At 46.3% G+C, this 15,388-nt stretch overlaps 1 protein-coding gene across 3 annotated transcripts in view; it reads left to right on the plus strand.

Moving 5' to 3' along the window:
- Window positions 1-15,388, plus strand: part of MTX3 (metaxin 3) — a 212,767-nt gene that overhangs the window by 153,452 nt on the left and 43,927 nt on the right. The gene's annotated exons all lie outside the window — the stretch shown is intronic.

The following is a 15,388-nucleotide window of genomic DNA, read 5'->3' on the forward strand; positions in this document are numbered from 1 at the left end:
CATAGCTTTGTTTTTGATTTAGCTATTGTCAAGATTTGTACAAACTGAACTAAACTTGCACGTATCAGACATACTACATATAAAAACGATCAAGAATAAAGTAGGATGTCTATTTCAAAGATCTGATTCTGCAGCCATGACATTAGGTGTGTACTTAACATCCCTCAGGCAACAATTACCTAAATAATTAATATGAGTAGATTGATAGTTGCAATCAACCTGAGTAGCAGTTCTAAATAATCATTGTTTGTATTAACAAGTCACTATAAATGCTCATGGCTCGGTTTCATCATGGACCGGATTCTTCACCATGTTGACCTTTTTTAATATAAATAATTAAAAAGAAGAAAAAACAGATTGCACCTGCTGGTTAAAAAAATATCTTTGTAGCATGTGTTGGTCATAGATACATATCGTTAGGTTACTCCTGCCATCTGGTATAAGCCTCGGACGTTTGCAAATTGTTTTTCTTTGAAGAAGTCTTTCGAGTCACGAGGTATTGTGACTCTGCCTATAGTCTGTACTGCGCATATTCGCCTCCTTTAGATAGATTTTGTGCACCATTGGGTTCAGTCATCGACCTCCGAGCTCTGGGACCAAAGCTTTGATTCCTGCCACAAGTCCTTACTATCGCCCTGATTCATAACTCTTCCACTGAGGATACAACAACTAACCACTGATTTCCTTCACATACTTCGATCTGTCCGCCTAGGCTCGGGCCTAGTTCGAACTTGTCTTCTAACTTTGCTGCCCTATTCTTCCACTCATCAACACAGAGTGATGGGGTAGGAACTGAAGGGAGTCTTTTCCAAGTGCCACGCCAAGTACTCCATGTAAAATCAACACTTGACTGTAACTTCTGCCTATCCCCAGAACACAACAAGGTGTTGTGTGAAGGTTGCCTCGCCTTCCCGTCTAAAAAGGCTCTTCAGCAACAATGGGAAATCCACTGGACCCATTCCACCATGCAAGCATACAGAGAGGAAGATGTGCCCGATATTTTGGGTGAGCAGTCACTCAAGCCCCAACTGAAAGAGGAATTTGAGGATGCACAAGATGTGCCTATGGACAACCCCATACTACTCGGCAGCAGCGGGGAAGGCTCTGACTCGTCAAAATCCAAAGAGCGCATGACTACTCCCACGTAATCCGTACAGACCCCCACTAAACATGTTTCTCCCCCTGAGCAGACACCGAAGGATGTTGAAAAGCCAAAGGCATCAACCACGCCAAAGTTAAAGCTTACCTCAGTGCCAGTGTTGAAAATGCAAGCTTCAACCATGGAAAAGCACAACAAAACATTGGTCCCCAAAATACCATCTACACCTAAAACGCAGTTGATGCTGAAAGTAGCCTCTGTGCCAAAAACAGCAAAAACACAGTCGGAACTTAAACTGCGACCTGTTGAGCCTTTACTTGCAAAATTGCAAGAAAAATTCAACAACAAACAAAAAACTTTGTTCATCAATCCGGACACAGGAAGGGTAGTCGCAGAACCACCTCTCCCACCAACAGAAACGCTCCATAAACTTTTGAAGAGGTGGTCATGGGCCCAGACCCACCCAAAGTCCCACGTCAGAAATGTAAAGACAGAGGCACTAGCCTTGTACTGTTTCCCCAATCCCCACCTCCTCCACCTGCTACCACACAACTACCGCTACCTTCGATCAATCTCATGCTACCAGCACCTGCTGCTTAAGCAGTTCATCCACCATCACCTGAACACTTCCCTCGCAAACAAGCACGGGCATCCCCCACAACATCATCTGTAAGAAACTTTAGCACAGGGGATAACATTTACCCTTAAGGAATACCATACTTTTCTAACCCACTGGGCGATCCAGACAATGTTGATAACACTGATCCGAACCTATACCCCTCAAAACACTCATTGCCAGATGACAAAGCAACCTACCATAAGGTCCTGAGTAGAGCTGCACACTACCATAAGGTAGATATGCACACACTCGAGGATGAGGGTAACATTTTAGTGTAAACATTAAGCAGGTCTCAAGGAACAGTACAGTTCTTACCCTGCTAAAAGATATGCTTAAGCCCACTGTAGAAGTCTTTAATCAACCAGTAAAATCCAGAGTTCCAACCCCAGGGATAGTCAAGAAATGTAAGCCTTCCCCTTATGACTCAACGTACATCAAGGGTCTTGTTCCACCAGATTCTTTGGTGGTAGGGTACGAAATAGCTATATGAAATGGCAGGAAGCTAACTGCTAGAGAATTGGCAATCTCTTCGACATAGAGGGGATAGTAGATTTTCTCCAACTCTCTTCTGACTATGACTTGCCTAGAGAAGCCTACTGGCATTATCTAGCCTTGTGGCATTGGTTCACGCAAGCCCATACTCTCCCAAGGAATGGTAAGACATAATATACAGAGATAGGGCCTCCTACTGCAGCACCGCTGGGAAAGTAATGTTTCCCAAAATAGCACTGGAAGCCCGGGGCGGACAACCATTGTTGGCACCAGTGTGGCCAGGTGGGCACTCTCTCACATGTGTTGTGGCACTGTTCGTAGATAAAACCCTTCTGGGATTCAATATTACCTGATATAAATACCACTTATAATACAGATATACCAAGATTCCCTAGCTACACACTCCTGGGACTCCTGAACGCCTTAACCTACCGTCTCAGGTCGTGCCGGGGAAGGGCCATTCCCCTTGCACTAGGGGCTGCCAAAAGGGTGTCGATTTCTAAATAGGGAACTAGGCTGGAATGGTTATATAAGCTGTGGGAAGTGATGGGCATGGAGAAATGGCTAGCATCATGCATAAACGACCCCAAAACCTGGTGCTCTACTATACAATTTTCCTTTCTTACCTTTCTTCCTTTCCATTCACTACTACTCACTACTCTACCTTCTCTTGACTATTACTATAACAATTCTCCCCACTGGCCTTCGGATGCAGTTGGTGGCTAATGTTCCATTTGCAAAACTTAATAAAAAGATTTAAACAACAAATGGAATAGGTTTGTCCATTCCTGCTTAGCCAAACAAATCCAACCAATTTCTCCAACAGTGCAAGATATTGTTTTATCTATTTCATTTACAACACACAGGCCTGACATTTACCTCTCTTATACTACACTTAACCGCACTTGCTGCATACATGTAAAACAGGCAACATATATCACTGTTTAAAAACCCAGTAATGAAAGCATTTATGGAAGCACTAAAAGAGTTATTCCACCCTCTATCCCACCAGCATCAGTTTGGAACCTCAATTTTGTTCTCCAGACTCGGGGTCCACTTGCTGAATCACTTAGTATCTATCACATCTCTAAGACGAATAAATGAACTTCAAGCGCTCGCTCTAGAAGAACCTTTCTTCCAAAGTTATCCAGATAAATTAGTACTTAGAACACACCCTAAATTCCTTCCTAAAGTAGTTCCTGCATTCCACGCAAATCAAACAATTTAGCTAACAGTATTCAGCAGCAGAATTACCTGTTTCCCTCACGTCTTTGGCCTTATCAAGGATTTTGTAAACAGGAATGCTATGTATAGAAGCTGGTCTTGGTAAGTTTTCCAAGATCAGTCAATTATTTTTATAGGGTCCTTTATGGATTTGGTCAAGAAACTGCCCATCTTCCTATCAATTTTGGGGTTTATGTATACCTTACCTACTATAGAGGCGACCTCTCACCTTTTTGTCAAGATTTTTTCACAGTTTATTGCCCTCATGTTGGGCTAGATTTCCATATGAAGTCCACTCGGAGGAGTGGGGTGGTAGATGTATTTGGGTTCCAGCATATATGAGTGTTAGACTTGGCATCTTTTGGCGTGTTTCCCCTGACTTTTTTCTTTCTGACCTCCCGGGTTTTACTCTGTTTTTGCTGGTGTAATGATTCTGCGCACTTTCCTCACTGCTATCCAGTGGTAAAGTGCAAGTGCTCCTGTGTAAAATGTGTTGTGGATTGGTATTTCCATGATTGGCCTATTTGATTTATGTGCCAGTCCTAGTAGAGTGCACTGCGCGTGCCGGGCCTATAAATCAAATGCTGTTGGTGGGCTGCAGCACTGGATTGTGCGACCCACGCAAACAGCCCGTAAAGTGTAACTCTGGTCTGCCATTGCAAAGCCTGGGGCTGCCATGTCGACTTGGCAAGTGCACACACTTGCAAGTCCCTAAACCTTCCCTTTTCTACATGTGAGTCACCCCTAAAGCCCAAGGTACCCCCATGGGCAGGTTGCATTGTATTTGAAAGGTAGGACATGCCCTGGTGTGTGTGGCATGTCCTGATCGTGAATTACAGCCTACTACTTTTTTCACTATTGCAAGGCTACCTGTTCTCCATAGGCCAGAATGGGCAGTTTGATCATTACATCATATGATCCTAACTGACTCAGGGAACATGGTAGAAATTCGAGTTTAGGATGCCTGAACCCAGAATGATAAAATACATCTTTTAGTGAAGTCGGGTTTAACATTCTGTCTTTGAAAATACCACTTTTAGAAAGTAGGTATTTTCTGACCTAACCATCCAGCCTGCCTCTGCTAGCTTGTGTATTAGCTGTCTGGTTTGTGAGTGACAGGGGCTGGGGGAGACAGGGTGAGTCAGCAGGGCTGAATAGGCACATCTACACATAGATGGGTTGGAGGAGTAGCACCTGGGTCTAAATAGGGCTGGGCTCGCCTTCCACAATTCTGGCTCCACCTCCTGTGGTGCGTCTGAGGACCCTGGCCCACACTGACAAAGAGAGAAGGTGCACTCTGGCAGAATGCACCTCAAACTGGTTTTAACTAGGTCCAGTCCCCTCTACCTTCAGAGGACAAAGGAATTGCTGGTATAAATATTGGGGCCCAGACCCCAACACTTTAGATCTCTCTGAAACCAAGGAACCTGCCAAGAAGAAGAGCTGGAAGAGCTGTCAGGAGGAGTAATGCCCCTTTGCTGTTTTGTTGCTTTGTTGGATTGGCCTGCAGCTGCTGCTTCTGCCTTGGGCAGTGAAAGGACTGGACTGACATTTCTCTACTTGTGCTCCAAGGGCCTGAAACCGAGCTGGCCTCCTGTTAAGAAGTCTCAGGGACTGCAAAGACTTCACCAACCTCTGGGTACCGCTCCTGGAACTGTTGTTTCAGTTGCCACAGAGAAGAGGGAACCGCGACTGACTCGGTCATCCGACTCCATCGCTGGCCTTGTGTCCTGAAGGCACCGCAGGCCGCACCGTCTCGCCCTGCTCTGCATGCCTTGGTCTCACCGACGCCGTCTACACGATAGTCACCGAGCCGCTGCTCGCACCCGTCGAGAGGCACTGCAAGCCGCATTGCCTCGCTTCACTTCGCTGGACTGGAATTACCAACACGGTCTGGCTCAACACCCGTGACCGCCTGATCGCGCGCAGCTGTCTGGCTTGGCCACCACCAATTCCCGCCAACCGGCTTGTCGCATGCATCGCAACTTGCCAGCACCGCATCGAGCACCTCCTCGCCCTACACCGCACGCCTTGGTCTCACCGTCACCGTCTGGATGATCGTCACCGAGCCGCTGCTCGCACCGCATCGAGAGGCACTGCACCGTGCACCGCTTCCACTTTGCATCGTAACTGCGACAGACGCCACGACCGGCTCTGTTAACGGCACCATGACCTGCCAACACCGCATCGAGCACCGTCTCGCCCTGCACCGTAAGCCTTGGTCTCACCGACGCCGTCTGGACAATCGTCACCGAGCCGCTGCTTGCACTGCATTGGGATTCAGAAAAGGGGGTGGTGATGAACAGAGTGTCTGAATTAAGCAGACCACTCTTACCCAGTCCAAAGATCAGGGCTTGATCCATCACCGTTTTTTAGCTCACTGCACCATCCCAGCTCAGAACCTGGCTACATGCAAATTAGTCTGTTCCTGTCCCAGTGCATGATGGGAAAAGGGCAAACCAAACTACCAAGCCAATTCTTATACTGGGAAGGAAACAAGCTACCGGGGACCGGTTTCTGGCATTTCAGCCGTCGTCAGCCCGGCTTGCTTGAATCCTGATGGTGCAATGAGCAAGGGACTCACATCTGAGTATACCCTTCCACGCTTATGGTGGACAAAATGATTCAGAAAAGGGGGTGGTGATGAACAGAGTGTCTGAATTAAGCAGACCACTCTTACCCAGTCCAAAGATCAGGGCTTGATCCATCACCGTTTTTTAGCTCACTGCACCATCCCAGCTCAGAACCTGGCTACATGCAAATTAGTCTGTTCCTGTCCCAGTGCATGATGGGAACAGGGCAAACCAAACTACCAAGCCAATTCTTATACTGGGAAGGAAACAAGCTACCGGGGACCGGTTTCTGGCATTTCAGCCGTCGTCGGCCCGGCTTGCTTGAATCCTGATGGTGCAATGAGCAAGGGACTCACATCTGAGTATACCCTTTCACGCGTATGGTGGACAAAATGATTCAGAAAAGGGGGTGGTGATGAACAGAGTGTCTGAATTAAGCAGACCACTCTTACCCAGTTCAAAGACCAGGGCTTGATCCATCACCGTTTTTTAGCTCACTGCACCATCCCAGCTCAGAACCTGGCTACATGCAAATTAGTCTGTTCCTGTCCCAGTGCATGATGGGAACAGGGCAAACCAAACTACCAAGCCAATTCTTATACTGGGAAGGAAACAAGCTACCGGGGACTGGTTTCTGGCATTTCAGCCGTTGTCGGCCCGGCTTGCTTGAATCCTGATGGTGCAATGAGCAAGGGACTCATGTCTGAGTATACCCTTCCACGCCAGGGACAGACTAATTTGCATATAGCCAGGTTCTGAGCTGGGATGGTGCAGTGAGCTAAATAACGGTGATGGATCAAGCCCTGATCTTTGGACTGGGTAAGAGTGGTCTGCTTAATTCAGACACTCTGTTCATCACCACCCCCTTTTTTGAATCGCTTTTGGCCACTATAGGTGTGGCAGGGTATACTCAGACATGAGTCCCTTGCTCACTGCACCATCAGGATTCAAGCAAGCCAGGCCGACAACGGCTGAAATGCCAGAAACCGGTCCCCGGAAGCTTGTCTCCTTTCTGGTGAAGAATTGGCTTGGTAGTTTGGTCTGCCCTGTTCCCATGATGCACTGGGCCAGGGACAGACTAATTTGCATATAGCCAGGTTCTGAGCTGGGATGGTGCAGTGAGCTAAATAACGGTGATGGATCAAGCCCTGATCTTTGGACTGGGTAAGAGTGGTCTGCTTAATTCAGACACTCTGTTCATCACCACCCCCTTTTTTGAATCGTTTTTGGCCACTATAGGTGTGGCAGGGTATACTCAGACATGAGTCCCTTGCTCACTGCACCATCAGGATTCAAGCAAGCCGGGCCGACGACGGCTGAAATGGCAGAAACCGGTCCCCCGAAGCTTGTCTCCTTTCTGGTGAAGAATTGGCTTGGTAGTTTGGTCTGCCCTGTTCCCATGATGCACTGGGCCAGGGACAGACTAATTTGCATATAGCCAGGTTCTGAGCTGGGATGGTGCAGTGAGCTAAATAACGGTGATGGATCAAGCCCTGATCTTCGGACTGGGTAAGAGTGGTCTGCTTAATTCAGACACTGTTCATCACCACCCCCTTTTTTGAATCGTTTTTGGCCACTATAGGTGTGGCAGGGTATACTCAGACATGAGTCCCTTGCTCACTGCACCATCAGGATTCAAGCAAGCCGGGCCGACGACGGCTGAAATGCCAGAAACCGGTCCCCGGAAGCTTGTCTCCTTTCTGGTGAAGAATTGGCTTGGTAGTTTGGTCTGCCCTGTTCCTATGATGCACTGGGCCAGGGACAGACTAATTTGCATATAGCCAGGTTCTGAGCTGGGATGGTGCAGTGAGCTAAATAACGGTGATGGATCAAGCCCTGATCTTTGGACCGGGTAAGAGTGGTCTGCTTAATTCAGACACTCTGTTCATCACCACCCCCTTTTTTGAATTGCACTGCATTGGGAGGTACCGCACCACGCACCGCTTCCACTTCCCATCGCAACCGCGATGGATGCCAAGACCGACTCGCACCTCCGTGTGAGCCGCACTAAGAAAGGTACTGTGAACGAACCTGTCCCGCTGTTAATGGCCCGTACCGACGCAGTCACTTGAAATTGCAAGACTTTGTTGTTATCAGCATCACAGTAGGCTCGAACCGAGCTACCGACTCGTATGAACTGTGTTTTCAACGTAACTGGGCAATTTACAATGCAACTATTTTTAAAGTACTGTACTGTGGATTTTTTATCGTAATTGGTCTTGTTTAAGTATATAAAAATATTGGATATTTTTCTAAACTGGTGTGGTGTCCTTTTGTAGTGCTTACGCTGTATTACTGTTGGTTATGTGCAAATTCTTTACACACTGCCTCGAAGATCAGCCTGACTGCTCGTGCCAAGCTACCAAGGGGGTGAGCAGGGGTTATTTTAGGAGTGTAAGTCCCTTATCCTGACTAGAGTGGTGGTTTCTGCCTGGCTTTGGTGCAAACCTTCGCCAACCAGAAATCCCATTTCTAATAATGAGATACTCCTATCTGCTGGACCTGCTGCGTCCCAATCTCTAGCCTTGGTTGTTTGGCCTAAGGATACGGGCACCTGGGTGGGACGGGTTCTGGATCCTCACTAAATTCGTCATTAGGACTTTCTGTCGTATTTGGGGCCAGCCAAAGAAGATTTTTTTTGTCCTGCAACAAAAGATTCAGGGCAGGATTGTGCCATGTTTCCTTAAACAAATCACTGTTAAGCACTCAAAGGGGTAGGAATGGACTCCGAAAGCCTGTTTACTCTTTGCCTTATGCACTTATTGAGTGTTCTGATGTTCTTTAAGCATATGATGCCCAGGATCTTCCCCCAGTAGTGGGCCAGTGACTTGGCTGCATCCCAAACAGTATGATGTGTCTTCCCAGGGGCTCTAGGGCTGAGCATACTGCTCTCTGGAGCGAGGAATTCAAATCATCCATGAGTTCTTCACTGTGAGAGAAGAAACATTGTTCCTTAAGATGGTCCTCTTCGAGATTGCCTTTACAAGACTCTGCCATTGGGTCAGAGTAAGATTTAGATTACTCCTTAAAAGGGTAACATAGTGGTCAAGGTCAGGAACTCCACTTGAAAGTTCCAAGTGGGGACTCATCACCAACGCCCTTAGGTGTTTTAGGACAGCTGGAAACCTATGCTCGCTCTCAAATCCTGCCGAAAGCAGCAACCTGTAGGTGTTTGCTTGTTGCTTAACCATCAGTTATTAGTAGAACAAGTAGAACAGGAGCATTGTAGCAACAGTTGTAATGTGGTCCTCCTCCATTGCCCAGAATAAAAAGCTACTGAATAGAGCGTTCCTCTCTACAGCAACCCCTGGTGGGCTGGAGAGCAACCACACTATGCACAAAAGCAGAGACTGCCCACTATGACCTGCAGCCGAGTCTCCAATTCCCCGCCATTGATCAGGACGCATGGCGGCTGAATGACGCCCCACCCACATAACCTCGATCAGGCAGGCATGCTAATTGCTGGAGGGTCAGGCACATTAGGCTGACCGTGTTTGTGAGATGATGCCTGAAGTAAACATGAGAAAAGACGAAGTTTAGCGCCCAAGCACAACTTCCCTTCAACCAACTAATATAAGGTCCTATATCAGTACATTGCACATAAGATATTTTTGTATTTTTTTTGTATTTATTTATACTTATAGAGCGCCTATCACCCAGGGTCTCTAAGCGCTAAGATGTTAACACAGTTCAAAATACAAATGCACTACAGTCTCCGACAGAAGCGAGGGCTCAAAACCGAAGAGGCAAGCAGCAACCTCGGGCGAACCTAACCATAGGCTTCTTGAAATAGCACTGTTTTCAAGCACTTCCTGAACGGTAAAAGCCTGATTTCTTTACGGAGAGTTTCTGGTAGTTTATTCCAGAGTTTGAGAGCCACTACGGAGAAGGTTCGGCCACCCAGTCTAGCTCCTTTAAACCGTGGGCAGACCAGGAGATTTAAGTCTGATGACCAGAGCAAGCGGCTGGGTGCGTAAACCTTCAAACGGTCCCTGATACATTCTGGGACTATGCCATACTGTGATTTATGTGCAATACATAAAGCCTGAATTCAATACGCTGTTTCATTGGGAGCCAATGCAGCTGCTTCAATACTGGGGTTACGTGGGCGCTTCTGGATAGCATGTAGATTAACCTAGCTGCATCATTCATGACAACCTGCAGTTTTTTTAGGAGAGCCTAAGGTACCTCAAGATACACTGCATTCCTATAATCTAGACAGGAAAGAATGAGCGCAGTCACCACAGTCTGTCTAGTTGATACAGACAGCAGGTGAACCAACTTTCAGAGTTGCTGCATTAAGCCAACACAGCTCCCAACTACTGCTGAGACTTGCTGCTTTAGTGACAAATCAGTATCCAGCCTGATGCCTAAACTCTTAACTACAGGTACTGGCGAGGGCACTATGCCTAACTCTAAAGGCCAGCAACAGCTAGACCAGGGTGAAGCCATTGCGGACAACACCAGAACCTCCGTCTTATCTGGGTAATCTACAAAGACTTAAAAATCATCCAGTTAGTGATAAACCGGAGGATATTCTGGACATTGACCTGAGAAAAAGTAGTATTATCAATACGGACGATCAATTGCGTGTCATCCGCATAGTTAAACACTTGACAGTCCAGTTTGGATAATACATAAATCAGTGGCTGTAGGTAGATGTTGAATAAGAGGGGGGATAGAGCTGAACCTTGAGGTACGCCCCACCCTAACCGACCCGCCTTAGATGTATGCTCTCCCATCTGGACTCTCTGAGAACGATCAGCCAAGAAAGAGGAAATCCAGCGGAGGGCAGTCCCGGACACGCCCAGCCGGACTACACGGGACACCAATATATCATGGTCCACCGTGTTGAACGCGGCTGAGAGATCTAGGAGGATAAGTGCAGATGGAACCTTCCTATCGGCTGCACATCGTAAGTCATCTAGCACTGAAAGCATCACTAATTCCGTGCTATTGTGTGCTCGGAAGCCAGCTTGTCTGGAATGGAGACAATTGTTGTCTCCTATGTAAGATGAAAGAGCACAGAGCACATGTTGCTCCAAGATCTTAGCCATAAAATGGAGCTGAGAGATCGGTCGATAGTTTTTTGGATTTTTAGCATAAGCTCCCGTCTTCTTAAGCCGGGGGACAACTAAAGCTTCCTTAAGTTTAAGTGGGACCATCCCACTGGCTAATGATGTATTCAGTATAGTCAGTATATCCTCTTCCAGAACAGGCATGATAGTTTGAAACACTTTAGGGGGGCAAGGATCTTCGGTCGAGCCAGATTTAATTTTAGATGAAATACAAAATAAATCGTGAGACTCAAGGAGGGGATAGTCCAGCAAAGGATTGTTTTGTGACATTAGCGGTTCCTCTTCTGACGGTGAGGCAGAGGTGAGGCAGGAGTTATTTATATTAGAAATAATGTCCTTGACTTTAGTCAGGAAAAACTCTTGCATCTTCTCACACTCAGCCTGGTCCAAATCTGGACTGGATACTTTAGGACAGCTTAACTCTCTAAGGACTTTAAAGGATTCATTTTGGACATAAACTGCATTCTTTATCTTGATTTCATAATAGCTAGATTTAGCTTTAACCACAGATGAATTATAAAATACCAATTTAGCATTATATATGGATTTAGAAGCGGAATCCATAAGATGCCTCCAAAGACGCTCAGATTTACGGAGAGCTTGTTTTTCCATTCTCAGGGCTGGAGTGTACCAAGGCGCTCCCTTACTGTTTTCCGATAACCTAGTCATTGCTAACAGCACAGCATGATCAATCGCGACCAGCACGTCCGAAACCAATTCTTTGAACATTAGATCCAAGTTGGTGGCCTGAGCCGGTGGAGGTGCAAAATCCACCAAGACTCTATTAGATTTAGCTTTGACAAAGGCTTCCTTAAATTTAAATGCATCAAGTTTTAGCCATTTACAGTTCATTTTCCATCTGGCCGATCTGTGTTTCAGACATTTGTCCAAGACCAGTGTGCCATTGATCAAAAAATTATCAGACCAGCTACAGGGGCTGTTGACAATGTGTGTGGTTTGTAAGAGGTTAGAGGTCCAGATCAGATCCAAAATATGACCTTTATCATGAGTGGGGTGATTTACAATCTGGTGAAGCCCCATTTATTTATTTATTTATTTATTTTTTGCATTTGTAATGCGCACAGATACCCACAAAGGGTTTCCCGGCGCCAGGGCTAAGAGGTCAAAACATAGAGGGCAGTAACTGTCAAGGACCACAATTATTTATTAAAAAGCCAAGTTTTAACGTTTTTCTTAAAACTGGCAAAATTCTCCTCCTTCCGTAAGGCTAAGGGGAGGGAATTCCAAAGAACTGGTCCCAGATGGGAGAAAGATTTCCCCCCCACTCGGGCCAGTTTGAACCTGGGAACCACGAAATTTGCTCCATTTAAAGAACGGAGATTGCGTGTGGGAACATGGGGCCTAACCAATTTTTGCAGGTATTTTGGTGCAGTTCCTGCCCTGATCTTGAACATGTATGTCAAGGCTTTGAACCGAACTCGGTTCTCTACCCTCAACCAATGCAGGTTCCTCAGATGCTTCGAGATCCTTGCTGTCCTAGGAATCTTGCACAGCAGCCTGGCTGCGGAGTTCTGGACCAGCTGCAATCTCCTGATCACGGCTAGATTGGAACCCAGGTATAAGATGTTACCGTAGTCAAGCCTAGATGTAATTAATGCATTGACTACGGTCTTCTGGGTATCCACAGGCAGCATCCAGATAATCTTCCGCAGCCATTTAAGGATCGTGAAGCAGACACCAGCCACTTTGTTGGCCTGCTGTTTCATTGATAATGAATCATCAATGCACACCCCCAAATTTCTAGCTTGGGTAGCCGGGTTGGGGAAGGCGCCCAAAGATGGTGGCCAATGGATATCCTGCCACAGATCTTTATTTTTCCCCAGGAGAAGAATCTCTGTCTTCTCCCCATTGAGCTTTAGCTGGTTCGTAGACATCCAGCTGAAAATTTCCTGAAGGCCTAGTTTCAGCACAGAGGGGGATGAAGACTCTGAGTTAGTAAGGGAAAAAATAATCTGCGAATCGTCCGCATAGGTCATAAGTTCTAGACCTACCCGCTCTGCCAAGTCGGCGAGGGGGCGGAGATACAGATTGAAAAATAGCGGGCTCAAAATTGAGCCCTGAGGCACGCCGTGGGGTGACAGAAATATGTCCGACTGGGCCTGTGAGGACGAGATCTGAAACGTCCTGTTGCTCAAGTAAGATCTAATCCAGTCCAGCGCTGCCCCTCCGACACCATCCTCACTCAGCCTGACAAGCAGTCTGTTGTGTGAGATGGTGTCGAAGGCTGCGCTTAAATCAAGCAGAACAAGAGCAACCGTTTGCCCGTCGTCCAAAAGTCCCCTGATCTTCTCCGTGACTCCCAGGAGGGCAGATTCGGTGGAATGGCCTGCCCTAAAACCCGATTGGGAAAAATGGAGTAGGTTGTTATTCTCTGTGTAAGTTGAAAGTACACCATGGATGTGCTTCTCCAGTATTTTTGAGAATGCTGGCAGCAGGGAAATCGGACGATAGTTGGCCAGTACCTCTGGATCAGCTGACGGCTTTTTCAGCAGAGGGCTGACCATGGCGTGCTTCCAGGACGCTGGGACGGTTGCCAGATGAATGGAGGCGTTTAGTGTCTCGGCAATAATCCCCAAAGCACTGTCGTCCAGTTGGCTCAGAATATTAATTGGGAGAGGGTCACATGGAGAGCCCGACTTAATAGAGGTGGCTAAAGATTTCAAGGTGTCCAGGGAAATGGGTGGCCAGGAGACAAGCCGGTTTCCTGATAGGCTTTCTAAGGGAGGAACTTTCCTGTCATCCCTCACCGGAACATTAATGTTGGCAAGAATAGTCTCGATCTTTTCCACAAAATATGTGGCAAGGTCTTGACATTTTTGAGGGGTCAGGGGACGTGCAACTGCCATAGAATTAGCTCCGGCTAATTCTTTAACTGTGTTAAAAAGGGTCCGTGCTTTATTGGCTGCAGTATTAATGGTCTCTGTTACATAGGATGCTTTGGCTCTAGCACAGGCCGTGTGATAGAGGTTTCTGGCCTTACGATATGCTTCCTTTTTAAGAGGATCATACTGTTTGCGCCATTTCCTCTCAAGTCCCTTACACTTGGTTTTTTCTAGTTTCAGTGCTTCCGTATACCAGGGGGCCGGGGGACGATGGACATTCCCTCTACACCTGGTAGCGGGCAGACAGATGTCAACTGCTCTCTCTAGCCAAGTGTGGGCTTCCAGCGCATTTCTTTCCATATCAGCACCCAGAACAGGGAGGGATGCCTGTAACGCGTTCTGTAACTCAGTTAGATCTAGCTTTTTCCAATTTCTCATAAAAATTGGAGGGCAAGCAGAGCCTGGCGAATTAAATTGTTTAAGAGTAATACTAAAAAGCGTTAAAAAATGGTCCGACCAACAAATAGGGTCTGTTTTCAACCATTTTAGCTCCTGTACATTGGAAATAATGGGGTCTAACAGATGCCCAGCTTTATGAGTGGGACCCTCATTTCGTAGAGACATATTCAGAGTATTAAAGTCCTCCAACAGGTTAACAGCTATGCTATTAGAGTAGTAGCCAGAGTAGCCATTGTAGTCATATGGTCATCAAAATCACTAGCCAACAAGTCTCTTGAGTTTTGATCCCAGTGATAATTAAAATCACAGAGAACCAGAATTTGCTGATATTTAGAGCGAATATTAAACATAATTAATAAAACTGATGATTAAAATGAGAAGTCGGTTCCGGAGGGCGGTAAACAATAATCACCCATCGTGTGAGAAAATGTCCCTTTTTCATGGTCATTCCCAATTTTTGCTACATTTTATTTTTGTTTTTTTAGAATCTGCAGACTGGGGCACTGCTGTCGAGTGCACAGTGTATGTGCTCTTACACCTAAACCATTTAAAAATTGGCTAATCCCAGATTCTGTTATTTAAGTCTCCTCTAAAATCATAGTATATGTTCTAGAAACTACATGCCTGGTATGGAACGTTGTGGACTGCAGCACCTATTGTGCCATCCTCTAGTGTGACACAAGCAACCATGGCTTCAGGCCTACCATTGTGGCCTGACCTCTGCAGTTTACACCCCTGTGTGGGTCTTGCAGCCCATAAGATAGGGTCCCTTGTATTTATTAGTGGGACATTTAGAAATGTAATGTTGCTGTGTCTCTGAAGTGACAAGTCTCCAAAAATTATTTCCATTATGGAAGGATCTACTTTCCTTTGAGAAACTAGTACACAGATTAAACTATTATGCTATTTAAGGTTTGAGACAAGTTAGAAAAAATATTCAACACTATTTTTAATATCCAATTTAATGGTGAATTCAGATGTTTAATAAATATTTAGGAACA

The sequence above is a fragment of the Lissotriton vulgaris genome, chromosome 3_1 (assembly GCF_964263255.1).
Source record: "Lissotriton vulgaris chromosome 3_1, aLisVul1.2, whole genome shotgun sequence".
NCBI lineage: Eukaryota > Metazoa > Chordata > Amphibia > Caudata > Salamandridae > Lissotriton > Lissotriton vulgaris.